Here is a 22,929-nt window from a genome sequence, read left to right as displayed (position 1 = left end):
TTTATACTCAACAATAATTACACTTGTTAAAAAAGGCGCCAAATCTCTAAAAGCCACAGCATCCCATAAATGTAATTAAGACAAGAAATCTAAAATACTACACTGTTAAAAAATCTAATGACTACACTAATACAAAATCCTACACAAATAAGGAAAATGCTTCCACATAATGATAGAAAACATTATTAATCCGACATATAAAAAACTAAGCATATAGTAGATCTCATATATCATTAATTGTACAGAAAAAGTCTATTCTGTAAGAAATCTATTCTATAAAATACAACAGTCTATCTAGTATATACTTAGGTATAATGAAAAATACTCCAAAAATTACACAACATTTCACTAGTGTGTTATAATTAATAATGATAATGATGAAACATAACACAATAAAATCATCCACATCTAATCACTAATTTTTCTGGATGATTTCTACAACCTAATAGATAATACTATGTACATATATTTTGTGATTAAAAACCATAGTAAAAAAACTATGGTAAGGACTATTCATGAAATCTCACCTAATATCCTAATAATATTTTAATCAACAAGGAAAGGTTTAATGCTAATGTGGTCATTGAGACCAGGATATCTGGTAGCATCAGTTTTTATTTGCCATATACTTTCCTTGAGAGCTAGTTCATTTTTCCAATTGCCTTCAAGGCAATAGATTTGGTCAATAACCACAAATGTAAACACATGTTTATCCCCCTTTTTTGACATATGTCTGTATAGCGCATTAGTGGTATCTTCTTTACTAATCTTATAATAATGTTCATATATTCGTTTTTTAAAACTTCTCTCAGTTTTTCCGATGTAGTAAGCCGTACATGCTGTACAACAAGCTAGATAAACCACTCTTTTACTATTACAATTTCCTCTTCTACATTTGATCACAGTTTTATTCATATCACCTAAGACAACTTTATCTACTTCATTAATGTATCGACACTGGCGGCAGTTGCCACATTTGGTACTCCCTCTGGTGTATTTAACTTTCTCAGACTTCAACCCATCTGAACGTTCCAGGAGTCTTTTAATATTAGGTGCCACCTTATATACAATCTTGGGTTTATTACCTAACTTGACATCTAAGCCATTGGATTTAATGACATCCCAGTGTCTAAACAAAATTTCCTTAATAAAGTTTACATATGGGTTATATATAAGCACACAAACTCTCTGAAAATTTTCAGTCATTTCATTAGCCCTAATGTTATCCAAGCCATTGATGTCACCTAGTAATGGCTTATACTTGTTGCACCATTCAGTAGTAACAAATTGAGAAATTTTCTTAATCATTCTCATCGGATATCCCCTCTTGTAAAACATGTTACATAATACATCCAAGTCTTCCTTCATAACAGCCTCTGTGGAGGACATACGAGCTGTTCTGATACATTGTCCCTTAATAATGTTTCTAAACATATAAGGGGGATGGTTACTGTTGTAGGCTATAAAATCATTAGAATATGTAGGCTTTCTAAAGATTCTAGAGCCAAATCCTTCATTTGTATGCCATATGAACGTGTCTAAATATGCAATCTCTTGAGTACTATACTTGTAAGTGAATTTGAGAAATTCAGTGGTACCATTCAAAAATTCAACAAACTCATGTATCTCATCCTCAGACCCCTTCCATAATATAAATAGGTCATCCAGAAATCGGGCATAATATTCCACCTTCTCATAGTATCTGCTCTTAAATAAAAATTCGGTTTCCCATTCTAACATGACCATGTTTGCAAATATGGGGGCACAAGAAGCCCCCATAGCCACCCCGATCCTCTGTCTGAACAGCTCACCCTGAAACATGATGTAATTATGTTCCAACACCAGGGACATTAATTCAGTAAGCAAACATATCTTGTCCCAGGAAAACCCGGAATATTTTCTAAGGCTGTTGGAAAAGAATTTGTGGAGCACTATTTAAATCGAGAGAGTCTGTTACTATTAGTGACGGAATAAACAGTAAACCGAGAGAGTCTGTTAACACTAGTGACAGAATAAATAGTAACCGGGCACCGGAACGTGACTGTATTCTAGTACAAGATCTTATCATTGATCCACATATACATGACACCCCAGAGCGTGCTTTTCCGGTGCTGTTACAGGACTCTGCGGTTTTCGACTGTAGTGAACAAATTAACTTACTTATTCCATCCGAAGCAAGGACGCAGGATAATATAAGTGGATTCCATCATTGTGACTGTCAGTTGGGTAGGAATAAGAATGTGACTAGCCATTTGGCAGACAATGACCATACCTTTGACTTTAGCATTAACAACAACAAACATGAGACAAATGGGGCTAGGCCCAAAGAAAAAAGAACAATTAAAAGACATGGTAATACAAGATGGACTGAACATTATGATAGTAGTAATGTGTTTTTACAAGCTAACAGCCCAGTGCTACGAAAAGAGACTGTCTCTAGAATAGGATATGATGGGCAAGAGCACAAACAAAAACAAAAGCAGAATTTATACAATGTTAATCAGAATGTATGCAATGTTGATCATAACTCTAACTCCTCCATTGCCTTAATGGATCAGTTTTTATCTGATGATTATGTTTTTGAGTCTAATAAGAATGTGGACAATTATGAAAATTTTAATATGCATGACTTTCAACACAATTCCATCAAGGATATGATATATGAGTTTGGGAAGAAATTGGCTGCATACAAAAACACCAAAATGGATTTAGCCTATTTATCTAAATGCCTTGATATTAGGATAGTGCCCAAGGGTATTAGATTTTTCAAGTTACCTCTGGGTATACAACATAGTAAGGAAGTTAAAAAGGAATTTAATGATTTATTTGATAAATTTGGCTTTGCATACATTAAAATGCTCATTAAATTCAATGATGAAAAACTTAGCTATTTGACTCATGAAGTTGAACGTATGAATGACACCATTATTAGGCACTCTGAATTTAGTAATTGGAAAGAGTTGTATAACAAACAGTTCAAAGACACACAAGATAAGACGAAAGTGATTTTTGATAGAAAGAATAGGAAATTAATAAGGGATAAAGAAAGTTATGATATTGATAGAGCATACATTTGGCCTTCCGATAGGAGACATGAAGGTAGAGAAAGAGTCTATAGTACTCATGAAAGACCAAGAAGTGTTAAAGGTGATGAGAATTTTCGGGGGGGGAGATACTACCCAGCACCCAAACTAAGGAATTACAACAACAGATGGAATTAGACAATAGACTAGGTACAAAGAATGAACTTTTTGAATATGGGCAGGGGGATATTGAATGTCACCATCTTCCTATTCACTTCATTATTAGTAGCATAAGGAAACACAATGAACAACTTAGTGTTTTGTCGAACAATCTGGTGCACAAACATATAGAACAATTACCCCCACTAGAAAATGTAGATAATACAAAGAACTCTAATAAGATTATGACTGAACATAATGGATTCTATGTTTACAACTATACTGATATCCTAATTGAGAAAGACTTTGTAGGCTTGATTAGCAAAGGAATGAAATTTATACCTACTTCTGATTTTAATCTTGTTGATACTATTAAAGAAGTGAAATTGTATTGTAGAAGACTTAATTTGGCACTTCATTTTGATAAGAGTACGGTTGATAATGCTAGTGATCATCCAATTCTTAAAAAACGAAGTACTTTTATACCCCCCAATAACCAGTCAGTTCTTAGTTATGAACGGACAGTGAGTAAGGATATATATTGGTTTTTTTCTCAGTATAAGAAGAATAGTATTAACAAGAGTTTAGGTTTCGATAATCTCACATTGGAGGAAAGAACATGTTTGAATAGTTTAATATGTAATAAGGAGTTACGTATTATGAAGCCGGACAAAGGGGGTGGTATTGTGGTTTGTTATACGACTGACTACAATTCTAAAATGCATAATTGGTTGTATGATTCTGGGAATTATGAAGTTATATCTTACAATCAAATCAATATAGGGTACAAAAGGATTGATTTGAGTATTGAAGAGTATATGATTGACAACAGGATAAGTGATGACATTTACAGGTTCATTAGAAATGACTATCCAGTAGTGGCCAAAATTATTGGCATACCGAAAATCCACAAATCCATCAATGACCCGCCGTATAGACCTATAGTGTCAGGACCCAAATCCAAAACTTACAATATAGGAGTCCTGATTGATACTTGGTTGAAACATATATACAAAGTAGTGCCCCACATCATGAAAGATTCTTGGCATTTTTTACAGAATCTTACACCAGACAAATGGAACAAGCAATACATATTCATCACCATTGATGTGGTAGATCTATTCACCAGCATACCCAAGGAGGTGGGGTTAGAATTCTTTTCCAACAGCCTTAGAAAATATTCCGGGTTTTCCTGGGACAAGATATGTTTGCTTACTGAATTAATGTCCCTGGTGTTGGAACATAATTACATCATGTTTCAGGGTGAGCTGTTCAGACAGAGGATCGGGGTGGCTATGGGGGCTTCTATATTTGCAAACATGGTCATGTTAGAATGGGAAACCGAATTTTTATTTAAGAGCAGATACTATGAGAAGGTGGAATATTATGCCCGATTTCTGGATGACCTATTTATATTATGGAAGGGGTCTGAGGATGAGATACATGAGTTTGTTGAATTTTTGAATGGTACCACTGAATTTCTCAAATTCACTTACAAGTATAGTACTCAAGAGATTGCATATTTAGACACGTTCATATGGCATACAAATGAAGGATTTGGCTCTAGAATCTTTAGAAAGCCTACATATTCTAATGATTTTATAGCCTACAACAGTAACCATCCCCCTTATATGTTTAGAAACATTATTAAGGGACAATGTATCAGAACAGCTCGTATGTCCTCCACAGAGGCTGTTATGAAGGAAGACTTGGATGTATTATGTAACATGTTTTACAAGAGGATATCCGATGAGAATGATTAAGAAAATTTCTCAATTTGTTACTACTGAATGGTGCAACAAGTATAAGCCATTACTAGGTGACATCAATGGCTTGGATAACATTAGGGCTAATGAAATGACTGAAAATTTTCAGAGAGTTTGTGTGCTTATATATAACCCATATGTAAACTTTATTAAGGAAATTTTGTTTAGACACTGGGATGTCATTAAATCCAATGGCTTAGATGTCAAGTTAGGTAATAAACCCAAGATTGTATATAAGGTGGCACCTAATATTAAAAGACTCCTGGAACGTTCAGATGGGTTGAAGTCTGAGAAAGTTAAATACACCAGAGGGAGTACCAAATGTGGCAACTGCCGCCAGTGTCGATACATTAATGAAGTAGATAAAGTTGTCTTAGGTGATATGAATAAAACTGTGATCAAATGTAGAAGAGGAAATTGTAATAGTAAAAGAGTGGTTTATCTAGCTTGTTGTACAGCATGTACGGCTTACTACATCGGAAAAACTGAGAGAAGTTTTAAAAACGAATATATGAACATTATTATAAGATTAGCAAAGAAGATACCACTAATGCGCTATACAGACATATGTCAAAAAAGGGGGATAAACATGTGTTTACATTTGTGGTTATTGATCAAATCTATTGCCTTGAAGGCAATTGGAAAAATGAACTAGCTCTCAAGGAAAGTATATGGCAAATAAAAACTGATGCTACCAGATATCCTGGTCTCAATGACCACATTAGCATTAAACCTTTCCTTGTTGATTAAAATATTATTAGGATACTAGGTGAGATTTCATGAATAGTCCTTACCATAGTTTTTTTTATTATAGTTTTTAATCACAAAATATATGTACATAGTATTCTCTATTAGGTTGTAGAAATCATCCAGAAAAATTAGTGATTAGATGTGGATGATTTTATTGTGTTATGTTTCATCATTATCATTATTAATTATAACACACTAGTGAAATGTTGTGTAATTTTTGGAGTATTTTTCATTATACCTAAGTATATACTAGATAGACTGTTGTATTTTATAGAATAGATTTCTTACAGAATAGACTTTTTCTGTACAATTAATGATATATGAGATCTACTATATGCTTAGTTTTTTATATGTCGGATTAATAATGTTTTCTATCATTATGTGGAAGCATTTTCCTTATTTGTGTAGGATTTTGTATTAGTGTAGTCATTAGATTTTTTAACAGTGTAGTATTTTAGATTTCTTGTCTTAATTACATTTATGGGATGCTGTGGCTTTTAGAGATTTGGCGCCTTTTTTAACAAGTGTAATTATTGTTGAGTATAAAAGATGAAAGAGTTTTTATATGTATTGTTCTGAGGAAGATTGGTTGTACCAATCGAAAGCGCTTAACCTTTTTCACTGTGTGGCTATCCTTGGTGTTCGTATTAAAGAAATTTGTGGATCTTAACTACTGTCTACGGTGTTTCTACTACAGTATTGTTCCTGTGAGTTACAGCTGTTCCTGCACTTCTCCTTCCCTGTTCCGCACCCAGTAAACCAGTTTGTCCGATGATATACTAATGTTTGCTCTATTAAATTGTACTCTTCTCTGACTTTTTTATGTTTATAATATACGTAGTGCTTTTGTATTTTTTATGATTGTCATGTATGTGGAGCTTTTCTCCCCGGGTCTCTGCTGAAAACGGGCACCTGATTACCCAGTCAAACCAAACCGGTAATCAAATATAAAATAAAATAAATAAATAATAGGCATGAACTGTTATACAGTGAAAACATGCTGCATTTTAGATAACAGATTTTCACAGTACTTTCTTTCCAACCTCTAGCAAATGCAAAGGAGTTGATATTTGTCCAGTCATAAAGTTTGCATTACTTGGAGTGATGATTAAAACCATCCATTTTGTAGTTATTGTTGCACATTACTGTAATACAGTCCTCTCTACAATATTGGATTGTAAAGGATTTCAATATTTAGTTAAAAACTCTTACTATGACAGCAGAGGACTAAACCTCCAACTTGTTTTTGAGTTGCTTTCTGTGCCAAGGGGGCAGGGTTAGACTCTTTCCACCTTAATTTACCTACTGTTGTGAAATTGAGAAAGTCACTTAACCAGATTGTGCTTTGGAGCAATTAAGAATTTGGCTTAGGCTCTTTAATGGTCTCCAGGACTACATGCCTAGTAACTATGAACCTATTGTCAGCCGTTCCCTATTGCATAACTGATCTAGTTCGGGAAATATCATGGCAATATCACCAGCACACCATTTTTTTTAAATGTAACATAGACAATTTATTATTCAAGGGCACATTTGTAGATGAAGCTCTGAAATGCAAAGTTGTTTTGCAGCAGCAACTTCTGCATTAGTAATAGTTCTCTTTAATGTGCAATTATTCCGATAACTTTTACTTATGCAGAGATTGTACATATTGACTGATACTGGTGGACTGTAATGACATAGGTTTGAGTGGCCTTTTATGGATGAAATGTTCTGAAATGGGTAGTTTTGTCATTAGTGCTTCACACATTTTATTTTACTGTTAACTGGAAAAAATGTTCAAAACTACAAATTCAAAACACACACCTAACAAATGTTGCTATATTAAACATGAAATATAATTTAATATAATCAGAAAGGTGAATCAAAACAACGCATGCATTTATGCATGGTCTTAAAAATATCTTCAGATGGTCCATGGTTTGAAAACTGGATAGGGCATAAGGTACACTTAATCTGCCACTGGCCGGATGCATTTTTAATGATTGAGTTTTAATGCATTTTCAATGAATGCGAGATAAAAGGGCTGAGAATTACTGTTGTGCATGCTAAGTCTGTTTTCTATGTGAGACTGTTTTATTTAGCAAGTGGCCATCAGTGTTTGTGCTGCAGCATTTTAAATAAAGGTTTTAAATTAAATTCATATATCTGTAATCATTGTAAAAGTAAAGACAAAAATAGTATGCACATTGGCAAGTCTGAACATTCTTTATGGTAATTGGGAAGAGACAGCCAAGCAATGGGACACTGGAATGGCTGCAGGGGAGGTGGTGGGGGGATGGTCCATTACCCTGCGTAGGGCCCCCATTTGACCATGATCTGTCTTTGTGTATATATATATATATATATATATATATATATATATATATATATACACACACACACACACACACACACACACACACACACATGGATCTCAATCCAAGGTGTTTAACCTCAATACACTTACATCAGCAAAAACACATTGACACGCTATTGTTTATGCATCAAGACTAATCCTGAGAACATACAAATCAAAACAGAGTATTTTTTGCAGGGAGGTCGGTGTTAATTATATATAATAACTCTTAGGCTGCATAGCCTTTGGGAAAGGGCATATCTCCCAATTCAGGGGACTGCTGATCTTGCACATCTATCAGACATCTGTATATGTTAAGTTTATGTTAATCAAAGTATGCCAACAATAACAGAGGATCATTTAACTAAAAATCAATTTATGCTGGCAACATATATATATATATATATATATATATATATATATATATATATATATATATATATATATACACACACACACACACACACACACATATATTTTGGAGATGTGGGAGGCTTATGCCCTGCAAAAAAAAAAAAAAAGAAAACATTATATTACATCCTACATTCATTTAAAATCTCTTTTGATAATGCACTTAAAATCACCTCTGCTATACACACAAAGCCAAAAATGAGTGCAAATGTAACAAAATACAACTACGGTTATTTAACTCTGAGTAATTTCTGCATTGCTGTCAGTGTAACCAAACCCTCTTGTAGTACCTAACAAATGAAGGCGATGTACAAAGAATGACAGCAATGAATGGTAAGCCAGAATGGCATTAATTCTAATGGGATCAGGGAAATGGTCCTAAATTGTGTGAACTATATTCCCTTTCAAAATAGATAATAGGATAGCACTCTAGTAATTCCCAGATGGTCACCTAGGTATGCTTATAAATGTAAGCAAAGTGATCTGAGTCTGACAATCTTTTATCAGCTACGTAGCTCGACTTCAAGTGCACACATTTACTAGTGCAATAGATTTAATTTTTACTGTTCATAAATACCTTTTTATGTCTGTTTCAATTTTCCACTCCCACTTATACTCTCTCAAGAGTGATACATTCTTATATGTCAAGTTTCCCAGATTCTAGGGCATTTCCTCTTTAATATTCTATTCCATTCCCATGAATCATGCTTAGATTTACACATTCCATAATAGCATCATTTCTCTTCACTCCTGTTTTAAAAACTCCAAAGAAGAAAGAGAAAAAGTTATCCTGATATTGTTGAACTGCTAACAGTGTCTGACCATTTGGGACGTGTAAAGTTTTCCAGTAACTACTTATTTTTTTCTCGTAAGGACATTGGATGCTTTTTATTGGAGGAGAATTCTAGAACCATTACTTGATAAGTACACCCTTTTATCATTGAGTTATAATCAGTGTCCTTCTTTTCCTGTGTCATTTGTATCTTCCCTGATGATACAAGTCTCTCATTGCTTTCTGGGAATCTGAGTGACATAAGACAGTGTTTACACTCCTGGCCTTCATTCTCATGGGATGCATCAACAATGAAACAAATGCTTCTGTTTCAGCATTTCATTTACAGATACATATTGTTTCATTTCATTAAAGGCATCATCAGAAAAAAATGTCTACTTAAACCAGGTAATTGCCATCTATGAAAAAAACATTTTTTACCCAGTGGTTCTTGACACCTTTTACTTTTATTCATATCAATTAAATAGTGTAATTGCTAATTGTGGTCTTGTGTGTTTTGCAGTAAGTATTCTCTCAGGCTCAGACTGCAAGATAGAGTGGTCCACAGATGCACACATATCCTGGCATTTAAGCCATATGGGTATCCCAAAGAACATCAGATGTGGCCTTTTGCTTGGTTAGTAAACCTTCTGGATCATCTTAAAGTTGTGTGAATTCTTGTTGCAATCACTTAAGTTTTAATTCTGCTATATATCCACACTCACGTGTATATTCCTTGTTCTACATCTACACATTTCTGTGCTTCGCCTATTTACTGGACATACTTCTTTGGTATGCTCAAACCACCACCACCATCCAAGTGGGCGTCAGCTCTGTCTGGAGTTTCTGCTTAAAGTTCCATAATTTTGCCAGTACTAGGTGCAGAGATGTTTTGATTCAGACCTCTTATACATCTCTAGCAGGCATTTTCCATAACTGGTGAAAACAGTTGACCATCATATTTTCAGTGCATATTCCAAGTCAGATATTCATCATAAGTTTTTGCCTAAATGTGTTTCTATGTATTCAGTTTATTTACTTGTTCTATCCCAAAGGTAAAGGCTTAAATTGAATGTCTACCATAGATCTCAAATGAAGAGAAAATCATTATATGCCACTTAGTGCCTAATGTTCTGGCTTGTAATTTTTGCATGTTCTATGCATCTCATTGGATTTTGACTATGTATGTAATTCTATACCTCTGTATATCTTTCTTCCACTAATTACGTGATCTTTATAAGAGTTGTAATAGTCATATGATATTTTAAACAGCTCTGACAAAGTGTGTTAATCATGGTATCTTTTGTTATATTTGTCATTTGGGTATGGAACAAACCACAGAGCTGTCTATAATTGTACAAGTTGGTATAAAACAAATAAAGAAAATAAAAACCAACCGCACTAGGTATTCACAAATTCAAGTTATAATATTTACACAATCTCAAACATCAATGTTAAGTGCTTCTATCCTTAAAATCAGGACTTCATCACAATGAGGAATACAATTCCACAAATTTCAAAGTTTATTATATATATCTATACAATGATGACACATTACTATGCAAATGTTAGCATGCTGATTGGATATCCCAGCCAGCTTGCCTGTTGTAAATCGAGCATATGCCAACAGAAAAAAGTCTAAACTCTGAAGTATCACTGAGCAGCCAGACTTTTGTATTAGCATATACTGGAGAACATACCAAAATATGAGAAAAATCAAGTACGTTCTGCAAAACTAAAACAGAAACATATCTGATTTTCCTCATATTTTTGTGTTATCCATGTAAATGTCAGTTTTCCTAACAGTTTAAAAAAACAATAAACAAACAGCAGTGGAGATTCTGCTTTATCCGTCACTTCTCCTGCACGGATGTACTGTACAAGCGTATGGAATTAAGTCCCATATGCATGCACAGTACATCAGAATAACAAAGACAATGCAGAAGAAGACAGAAGTCCCCTTATACAATCGCATTATTTAAGAAAGATAAGTAATTTCTTTCTGAAATACTGGTATTGTACAAAAGCAATAATTTACTCCTGTTTGTGGGATTATCAGGATTTACCTACTGTTGGCTTTGCCTCGTGATCAAACCTGTGATACATGCACAGTCGTGGATTATTTGTTTAATATAAAGCACTTATTATTGCACTTTGTGATCATGTAAAGATACAGTGAGTCAGTTCATTCCTGGTATGTTTAGTTTTGTTATTTTATCTATTTAACTATGGAACCTTTGTTTTTTCAGTTTTGTGCGTGTGTGTGTGTGTGTGTGTGTGTGTGTGTGTGTGTGTGTGTGTGTGTGTGTGTGTGTTGCTAGATTGCTTGTAGCCAGTTGCTTTTAAAAGTGTGTTTCAAGAGAAGATTCTTCTTATCATATATCATTTAGTTTTGACACAGACTTTCAAAGCTTTGGAATGTAGTTTTCATAGTGATGGATTGCTTTATAGTCTATGCCATCATTTTGTTTTAAAACTGTGGCATAAATATTGTTTTAATTATTTTGATAATACATCTTCTACGTTTGTTTTTGAAAAAATCTCAAGTGTGCATTTGATTACTAACTATCCATCTGCCTATATTTTTCATTATTTTTTTGTTGCACTCGAGATATATTTATGTAAGAAAATGTTATCAAGTCTTACTGTCATGGTCGCTATGTTACTCAAACAAATATAATCAGGCCCCTGGATTCGTGAAGCTTGGCTCAAGGACGGTTTTAGCCTTGTGCTGAGCATCCTCATTACAGATGGTGCAGCAGCATCATATGAATAAGTATGAGGGCGTGCTGCCCCACCCTTGATATGCACAGGAAACGTGTGCGAGTGCAGGGGATATGTACAAGTGCTCTATGTATTGATGCAATATCGAAAGTGCAAGCAAAGCGCAGCGTGTTTGTGCATCGCTGCCCTCTGCCAAGTGTAGCTTACACATCAAAGTCATTCAAATAGGGAAAAACACGCGGCATCAATGTAAATGCCAATAGTGTAGTGTTTAGAGCATCCGCCTAATGAACAGGCATTCACAGTTCGAGTCCAGCAATAGCACATATCATTTTCCATGTGGAATGAATGTTGTTTTGCTGTAAAACCAACATAAGAGTATCGCATGAGATGTTTAGCTAAATGTCATTCAATCAAAGTGGTACTGTCATAATGAATAAGGCACTAGTAAGCAGGTGTAAGCACAAATAAGCAGCTGTAAACATATATAAGTACCAGTAAGCAAGTCTGAGTGCACTTGCGCAGGTGTAAGCAGTGCCCAGCATAGGAAATGTATATAAGTATGCACAGATATATATATATATATATATATATATATATATATATATATATATATATACACACATATCTATGATAAATTAACGTCGTAACAGCTGGGCAGGAGTGAGCAAAGCACTGCTACTCACACCGCCACAGGCAGGATATTACCAGTGGGAGTAACACTGTTGATCTGCTAAGTCTACTTTACAATCAGAGGGTAGTCTCTGGTGGGACTACCCAAACATTGATAGGATGTTCGGCCATCCGACCATTATACAAGTAAGGGCAGGTATGTTCAAGGACTAAATGGTGGGAGAGTCTGAGAATACATGGGTTGGGACAACATACGTGTAGGGCCCCTAACGCTCGGGAGAGGGCAATGTGTGGAGGTGTGTCATGGCTGTGATAGCAACTGGACAATGGATGGTATGCGTGTATGTTGAACTCGGGTGGGGTGGAGGAACTATGGGTATGAAATTATGGATCCAGGCATGTCAGGGTTGGATGGGCTGGTTCTAATTGGATCGCCTCATGGAGGTCGGCAAGTTTGTTATAAATATATATGCATGCACACATGCATACATCTATATATAGAAGTACATTCTCTGTAACGCATTCATTCCATTTGCAGACAAAATTACATGGACGTGCCCTTAAAAACCTTGACAATAGATAGAATAATAGGCTGTGCATAAGAGGGAAGGGACAAAACTGCTAAAATGCATAAGTGTGTACAATGTCCAAAGTCAGTGCTGTGCTGAAAAAATCAAATGTGAGGACTTTCTCACACATGGAATCATTCCTGTGATCTGTCTGCTATGGCAATGCCAATTACTAAACTGGTCTATTTGTAAAAGAATTACGCCGAACTCATGCATAATTAGGCTCTCGTGTAATGTGTGCGTTACCATATAGTCATACTTATTGATTTAGTGTAGTGTCATGTTAACAGGAGTAAGGATGTAATGAAATATAGAGTCTAATCTTGAAATAAAGACATGCGTGTCCCATGTGGGACAACCCAAAAATTGTGAATAGTGTCCTTTTGGTCGCTCATGTCACCAATATTTGTGGACTAAAAGTTTGGGATTTCTGCAGATACATGGAGTGAGTCAACTGATGGGATGGGTCTACAGGAGTAGGGAGTGGCCAATGTGTAGTGGTGTGGATACACCGCGGATCCAACTGGAGAATGGATGACTGCAGTGTTAGTGAGGTGGTAGGGTGGGTGTTTGGGGAACCAGCAGTCATGGTTATATGGGTATATATGCAAATAAAGCAGCACAGCAATAGTGTATTGGTTCGAACATCCGCCTAAGGAACAGACATTCTCATTCCAAATCCCACTGCAGCACATACCATTTTCCATCGGTAATCTGTACATGAGCATATTTCGACATCTGTCCGCTGTATAACCTGCAAAATTACAATTAAAAGTGAACTGGAGCGAAGTGTCAGTGTTATAATGAATAAGGCACTAGTAAGCAAGTTTAAGCATATATAAACACCAGTAAGCATGTGTAAGTGTGTTTGTGCGGGGGTATGCATTGCTTTACAGACACACATATATATATAAATATATATATATATATATATGGGTGTAGGTTAGAAGATCGACAGCTGAGATAACCGACAACGCATGAGCGGGCGCCAGATGATCGACACTCGGAAGACCGACGCTAGGGATGAAAACCAGGGATAGTGAGTTGGAAAGAAGGCTGTGTGAGTATGTGGTGGTGATGTAGGAGTTAGAGTGGTATTTTTGGGTTAGTTAGGGTTAGCTGAGGTGTGTGTGAGGTTTAGTGAGGATTTGGTTTTTGACAAGGGATGTGTTTTGTTATTTGATTGTTTTATGGTTTGTCGATAATGTGGTGTCAATGTTTTATCTTATGACCTAGAACCATATATACATAAATATATATATATATATATATATATATATATATATATATATATATATATATATATATATATATATATATATATATATATGTGTGTGTGTGTGTGTGTGTGTGTGTGTGTGCGTGCGTAGATATACACAGATATACAGCTATGATAGGAAACAGCACACAAGAATGACATATGTTCACAGGCTATGCCAATGGAAGTGAGGGGCCCAAGCAAGAAACATGAAACATGTAGCATGACCTTCCACTGCCCCCCAGCCGGACACATGAAACATACACACAAACCTGCAAACAATGTAAATAATTCACTGCTCCCCAGGCCACAGGCAGGATACAACCGGGGGGGTACACATTGCACCTGTGAAATCTAATCTTGGAACACAGACAGGAGCATCCCTTGCGGGACACCCCAAAAATTGACCAAAGACCAAAAGAAGGTGATACGCTGACCACTCTGGCTGGGGTGTGCACATATCCGGAATACAAGGGTGGGAAAGCCTGATGACCCATGGGTCGAGACAATGTAAGACATGTGTCCCATGAAGTGGAGTGTGGGCAGTGTGCAGTGGTGTGTTCAGACCCGACCAGGACCCAGAGTAAGGATGGGTGCTGTAGAGGAGGTGCGAGTGGGGGAACTTTGGGTAGCTAGATATGGGTCTAGGTGTGCAGGTGTTGGCTGATGTGGCCCTATATGGACAGCCCCAGGGATGTAAGCAAAAGTGTTCATTGGGCAGAGGTGTCACCTAATGAGCAGCTACACCTGCTACGAGTCCCACTGCAGCAAAGTGTAATCTACATGGCAAGGATTGGAATAACCAGATGCAGATGTATATATGTAGAGTTATGTGTGTGTATATCTACCCATAGCGACATAGAGATATACCTCTCCCTCTCTGTAGTACAAATGAGCACATACAGAGTATACAAACATAGTACATACAGAGACAGAATACATATACATACCCACATATAGATATATACATATACAGACACCCATAGACCCATATGTTGTTAGATATATATATATAGGCAGCAATATATAAATATATACATGTATACATACATATACAGATATATCTGTATATAGTAATGTATATATATATATATATATATATATATATATATATATATATATATATATATATGTGTGTGTGTGTGTGTGTGTGTGTGTGTGTGTGTGTGACTGTAAATATACACATGTATATAGCTAGGATATGATACAGCAGTTACGAATTACATATTTTCACAGGCTGTGCATATGGGGGTGAGGGATCCAATCAACAAACATGTAACACATAGCATCACCCCCCCCCCAGCTAGGCCGGTGAGACATACAGACACACAATAAAAGTAAACACACCACTGCTTCCCAAACCACAGGCAGGATACTACCAGTGGGAGAGACCTGCCAGGTCTAATCATGAAACAAAGACATCAATGTCCCTTGTGGGATACCCCAAAAATTACTGATCATCAGAGTCAGTCCCTGTAATGATTCATCAAACCAGGCTGTAGACGTACATGGACCAGTAGGTTGTGCAAGCCTGATAACCCATGGGTTGACACAATGTACGACATGTGTCCCGACATGCAGAGAGTGGGCAGTGTGTAGTGGTGTGTTTATACCCCACCTGCACCCTAAGTAAGGATGAGTGCTGTAGAGGAGGGGCAGGTGGGAGAACTATGGGTATGCAATTATGGGCCTAGGCGTGCAGGTGTTGGCTGGTGCAGTCATATTAGGACCACCCTGGGGATGTAAGCAATATTCTGAAATGGGCATAGCTTACGCCCATACCTCTCAACCCCTAAAAGCAAATCCACTGGACAGGACATAAACCATTGGGGGAACAAATAGGGACCATACCTCTTAACTGTCCCTGATTTTGACTCAAATTCTAACTCTGTCCCACTTAATCCCTGCTAAAACTAGTGACTTTTGGAGGAAAAGTGGTGAATTGCATGTAATGAATAATGACAACAATTAAGAGTTATAAACTTCATTTACCTCAGAAAAATCTGCATTAATTCACATACTCTGAGTTTGTCAATGTGTCAAGTTAATAGCACTAAAATTTTAAATGTGTCCCTGATTGTCCCTGATGTTGTTATGACCTGTCCTTGATTCAGTTGATATTTGTCCCCAATCGTTTGAGAGGTCTGATAGGGGCAGAAATCACATATTCCACTTACAACCTTAAAAAGATGATAGAATAATAGGTATGCAGTAATATGACTCTGCTGAAGGATGTAGGTTCCAAAACCCAATTACTTGTTTGTATTGAATGGTGTCAGTTCACATGTATTAGCCAGACAGGTGCAGATTGTAAGAGGAACACAGCAATAATATGAATCAAACTCTGGACAGGCCGCGGATTCCATACAGTCGAATGGCAGGCTTACGCATAATGGGCAGCCATTCCCAATACTGTAGGCATGTAATCCGATGTAATAGGCATCACAAGGTAATATTGTAGTCCTCACTCCCACCCAGGGGTGTGAGTGTCAAATGCAAACACCAAATGCAGTGCATTTGCAAGTGCAGGAGCAAGCGGGTGTAAGCCTGTTTGGCCGCCGGTATGCGAGTATCACACTGGTGAAGCAATGTAGAGGCTAACTGAGTGCAAGAAACTGTAACCAGAGGTTAGCATTGCTTAGCTCCACACAAACCCATGCACACCCACTCACAACTGCTTTAAAGTGCCTTAATCACTCCATATCTGGCGGCCTTGTTCTGCCCAGCAACAAAATAAATGGCCTCTGCAAGGCTCAAAACCAGGACCCTGCACACCACAGCCAATGTAATTTACCACTAAGCCATGGCAGATATACAGACATGGGATGTTATCACAAACATATCATCCAGCACAGTCATTCAACAGTATAGGAAATGTATAACATCATGTAGATGTATGTGTGTGTGTTTATGTCCAGATATAGATACATACAAATATATGGATATATCAGGAACATCCCATGTGACAACAAAGCATTACAAAGGAATGAAAAGGGAAACACCAGCAATGCCTGTATTATGTAGTGGTGTCATCCTATGTAATATCAAGACTCCCTCAGACAGACATGTGTCATTAATACCACGCAAACATTTGTACATTAGCCAAATACAGCACTCTGTGCATTTTATTTACTTTAACACAACAGTTCCTGTCCAATCATTATGTGAGAACAGTACTCTTGCAAGGTGCTGTGTGCGACATCATCATCATGAAAAAGGTAAATGGGTAACCATAGAGAGACCAGTAGTGTTGTGTGTACAATTGGGTCATCCACATCACGTGAACCTGGAACCTTTAGGAATCATGTGCATACCAGGATCGTGTGCCTGAGACAAAGGGGTGAGGACAACTGGAGTATGTTGTGATGCAAATTAAAAAGGTTGCATGTGACCAGTGGATACGTGTGTGAAATAGACAGCTATGTATGGGGCAAATGTTGTCCTACGAACAGATTGGCCTTTTGTTTCTGTAGAGTGAGAGTGGGATGTGGGGGAAGGAGAGTAGGTATGCTTCTGGAGGATAGGTTTGGGTAGGATGACAGACAAGACAGCATACAGGGTCGGTATATGACACATGTGGAGGGAATACACCATGGACGGGGAGGGGTGTTCAGCAGTCATAAGCCCATGAGCCCCCAGATGGAAACAGTGGGACGGAGATCCCCACCCATGGGCAGCCACCACTGCACCAAAACAGCTGCAAAGGTGGCTGTGCTGGGGGCTGTCTAGGAGGGGCAGGCTCACCCTCTACATGTGACACTCTGCTTTTGAGCTGGCATCTCTGGCCTCAAAACCCCTTATTGAGCCCCCTACACACCACATCTGGGACTGTTCAATAGCAGATAAGTTCCTGTCTGGACCTGCTCCCTGGGGGGACAAGCTCCATCCTCAGTGGCCGTTACACCAGGAGGTGGTGCAGAGCCAACAGAGTTGGAGGTCCAATATGTGCTGGTGCTCGGTGCCATGGCCAGCTGAAGTGGGACAGGAGGTACCGCCAGGACCTCCAATCCTATACAGCCTATGGTGTTGCAATTTTAACACAGATATGGCTTAGTAATAGACAACAGCATTCAGGATTACTTATAACAGCATGCATAGATATGACCATCAACCCAACACAACAGATGGCATACATTTGCAGAGGGAGCACAACACATGCTTATATACTGCATGACATCTGTACAAAGTGTAGAAGACTTGTGACTGCAGCTATGAACAGTGGCCCATTATTGGCATGTCACTGTGAGAACCTCAGACAGTGACTGTCATACCACTGTTTCATGTGACATATGTCCAATCAGGGATGTGATGGCAGTAACTCTCATCACTATCACTATGTACTGACTGCAATCCTCACACTATGCTTCTGCAGTTCACAGATGTGTGTTCAGTGAGTAACACAAGAAACAAATAGTTCCACACACTGACCAGTCCACAGATGGCCCTATAGATGGGGGTTCCCTCACAAGCAGAGCACTGTCTTGTTGTCAGTTTTAAAACATGCAGAATAGCCATTATCACACACAACTTGTTAAAATGGCAGTAGTCTCAATGAAGCATAGCTACACTTACATGCTGTAGTCATGTCTGGTGCATCACCCTCCTGTCTTTAGGCTATTTTCCACTGTGTATGTTGTTTGAGGAATACCCAGATATCATCTGTGATGCTGTTTACCAAACACCAGATCCAGGTTCCACTCACAGCGACTGTCATGGGCAAACACTAACATGATGTTCCTAGAGATTATACTGTTTCCATGTGATTGGCTATGGGAACATCACCACAGCTGTTCCACATGCAATCACCTAGAGGAGGACTGCAATAGGTCAGAGGCCATCACCTGATCATGACCATCACTTACAAAACACAAGCTGCTGCTGAGCAGGTGTAAACTCCACATCCACCAGAGAGTGTGTGGGAGGGACAGACAGAGGCAAAGTATATCAGAGAAGGGCTTGGAGACTAAAACCTAAGCATCATCTGTCACATACCTACCAGTACAGGGGTTCAAACCTCTGACTGACTAGCCATTACTATTACAAGTGGATGCAGTTACCCCGTGTGCCACATCACATGTTGATGTGCTGTAAGAACATATATGTGTGCTGGTGAGCGACATCTACAACAGAGATATAGTAGACATACATTAGATGTAGCACACATGGCTGTCCACATGAACGGATGTCATTGTCAACACAACCACACTCTCTAAGGGACTCAGACACATTGCCACACTTTGCCAGGCTCACAAATACACTTCCTAACTTCTTAGTTTGCCACACTGCAGTAATGCACAGGTACTACATGCACCACAGGAGATATCCTGAGGTTCTATGGGCTAGAGCATGTGAATGTGTCTGACATCAGTTGGTATACCAATGGGATTTATACGGGGTGTGACTGTGATTGGAATCATAATACCCCACACGCAGACACAAGGTGCCAGTACTGATATGCATGTGTGCATTGCTTCATGGGTGTGTAGTGGTTGGCTGTGCAAGATGGCTGTACAAGGCTGGGTGAGGGATAATCCTTGGCATCATGCCACCTGACAATGGTGTGCAGTGTGGTTCAGGGGTGTAGTGTCTGCAATGTCCCACACAGATGGGTATTATATGAACTGCCCTGTCATCCTGGTTACCATTGTGTATAGCCATTGCTTTGCAATGCATGCCATGTCTGTGTTTGATAGTCCTTGACATGGACATTGCCTGGGATGTGCACATCCCACAATAATGTACAGTGACATGTACAAGTGTACCTGGTTTGGCTGGCACATGTTGTGTACACAGACTGTTATCATCAGATATGCCAGTACTGGCCTGGTGTGGCAGGACCTGCTAATAGACAGCGGTTGACCCTATACCTGCACTGATAGCATGATACAGGTATTCCCTGGTGTCAGTGGCATCTGTCCATACAGGGCATATGTGTAAGGCATTGTATGGCCTTTGTGGATCACATTTGATGGCACCACATATGTTGCAGGCATCCAGTGCGGAACATGGTGAAGGCACATTGTCCGCAATTATGTGCCTATTGTACTGCTGGACAGGGTGCCATGCCCTCTGCAGCCCACTGCAATTACACCATGCCTACTATCTGTCATCAATGCGCAGGGTACTAGCAACATAGCGGGATATTCTAGGCAAGTGTGTTTGCATGTGACACATGGGTTCAGAATGTATTCCAGGTAATAGTAGGGTTGCATACTTTGTTCACCAGGCCTTTTGCCAGATGTAGGGGTATGGCTTGCCAACACAGTCCCTTGGCTGACTGACATCTGTACTCCTTGTGAGGTGGACATTGTGACATATAATACGGCCACCATATAGGAAAACTACAAAAAACCATACAGGGTCTGACTGTCAAACACACACCTGCCATGTCTTAGACTAGAACGTCTACCTAACTAGTTAAGCACACTACAGCATTATGCAGTCACAACACACACTATGGATATTGTTGGGTTAAAGCAGTCCCAGAGGTGTATTTCTAGGTGGGTGACATCAGCAGGATTGCCAAAGGTGAGTATGCAAATTCTAAAGAGTGTGCATACACTAAAAAAGCATTGTTTCTTTCTCAGGCAAATAGACCGACACACACACAAACACAGTTGGCCTGTCTGGGGTTAGAACACTTCCCAAACTAGTTTATCACACTACAGCATTACACAGTTACAGTATGCACCACGGAGATTTCTGGGTGATAGCAGTCCCAGAGGTGTATTCGTAGGTGGGTGACATCAGCAGGATTGCCAAATAAGGGCATTTCAAGTGTACTGTGAGTTGTATATGTCTGTTACCTGCGTGTACCCGCTGCTTGAAAACACATTAACACCCACTTACAATTGCTTAAAAGTGTTGTATTTATTCCTAATTGACAGTATCAACAAGACTTGCCGGTTTTGAACCCTTGACCATGCACACTGAGGTCACTGGACTTACCACTAAGCCATCTGGGCTGTCTATATGCTTCATGGATTTTATAATGCACATCTTACTACAGGTATTCCACAGTACTGAAAACAAATGGTACAGTCACTTTGTGTACATATGTACAGTACCCTTGAATGTACTGTACTCTGTGAAACAACAAAGACAAGTCTACATCTGTGCAACTGTCATAACTATATATACATATATATATATATATATATATATATATATATATATATATATATATATATATACACCTAAGGGATGTGTACACACACACACACACACACACACACACACACACACACACACACCAACACCCTCATGGTTGGATATGACCTAACTGTACCTGCCCTGGATATGTACATCCCACACTCATACAACATAAATGAGATTACCATATCTTTTGTTATCCTTTCTACATACAGGTGTCTTCTGTCATTACACACATGCACATGGCAGATAGCATGTTAACAGTACATAAGGTTTGATATCTATGTTAACAGAGGTAATATTCCCTCTACTGGTCACTCATGACACATATCATATCATACAACAACCCATGTGGCATGTATGCCATTAGACATGTCCACCTAATGCAATGCCTACAAGCATACCCAAATAACAGGATCATAGGACCTACACAAGGCCTGTATTGACAGACTCAGGGAAAGCCAGCTCTGCTCTGTATGTTCCTGAGTAGTCACAGGTGATATGTTCATGACATGTACAGCCATGTGTGTCCACAACTTCGACATATACCCCATGTCAACAATTGCAAGCCATGCATGCTGTGTGCTGTCTGGACATTAGCCTTAGTACCACAATAGCCAGTACGTGCTGGGGTGAGATGTTTACAAGCCACAGACCTCACACATGCTTGAATGAGTGTACTGCCTAGCTCTAACACAGCACATTGCTGGCACTCTTCCAGTAAACATGAGGTGTGTGTGGCAAATATGATGTGCTCACTGTTGACCATTATAGTGCCCTGGCTTCACCATGGCACTGTCAAGTAACAGTTTGTAGGAGCATGACATGGAATAATGCTGTGTGTCTTGCTGATATGTGCTGTTGTCATATATGTACACTTGGCTACTCGGTGAAGGTGGTTGTGTCCTACCAGTACATGAATAAACATCCATTATGGTGTAATGCTCGGCTATGTTTCACACATGGTGTGGTGAAGGTGTGGAATGTATCCTCTTGACCTTCTAGTCCACTTACTGATGTAGACCGCATATGTGTACATGCATTGATGTTTGTTTAGATTCCATGTGTGTGCAGTGTCTGATGCTTGAAGGTGACTGTTGTCTTAGTAAATCATGCTGTTGCAATACAGCCTCAACATTGCCAACTGTATATGGTGATGTGCTCAAAGTACAGTAAGCTGTACAAGAGGTATGGACAGATGTCTGGACATGACTACTAAGTGGTGTGGCTACTTTGCAGATGAATGATTACTGAGGACAGCTCACTGGTGTGTTACAACCATTCCTACAATAACCTGTGTAACTGCTAAGGTCTGGGTTTGTTAAGTGAAGTGGAAGACAGACAATGTAGAATGCAGTAAGGGTGACACTGAAG

The sequence above is a fragment of the Protopterus annectens genome, chromosome 1.part2 (assembly GCF_019279795.1).
Source record: "Protopterus annectens isolate FY-2018-M chromosome 1.part2, PAN1.0, whole genome shotgun sequence".
NCBI classification, from domain to species: Eukaryota; Metazoa; Chordata; order Ceratodontiformes; family Protopteridae; genus Protopterus; species Protopterus annectens.
Note: the sequence above shows the minus strand (reverse complement) of the source record.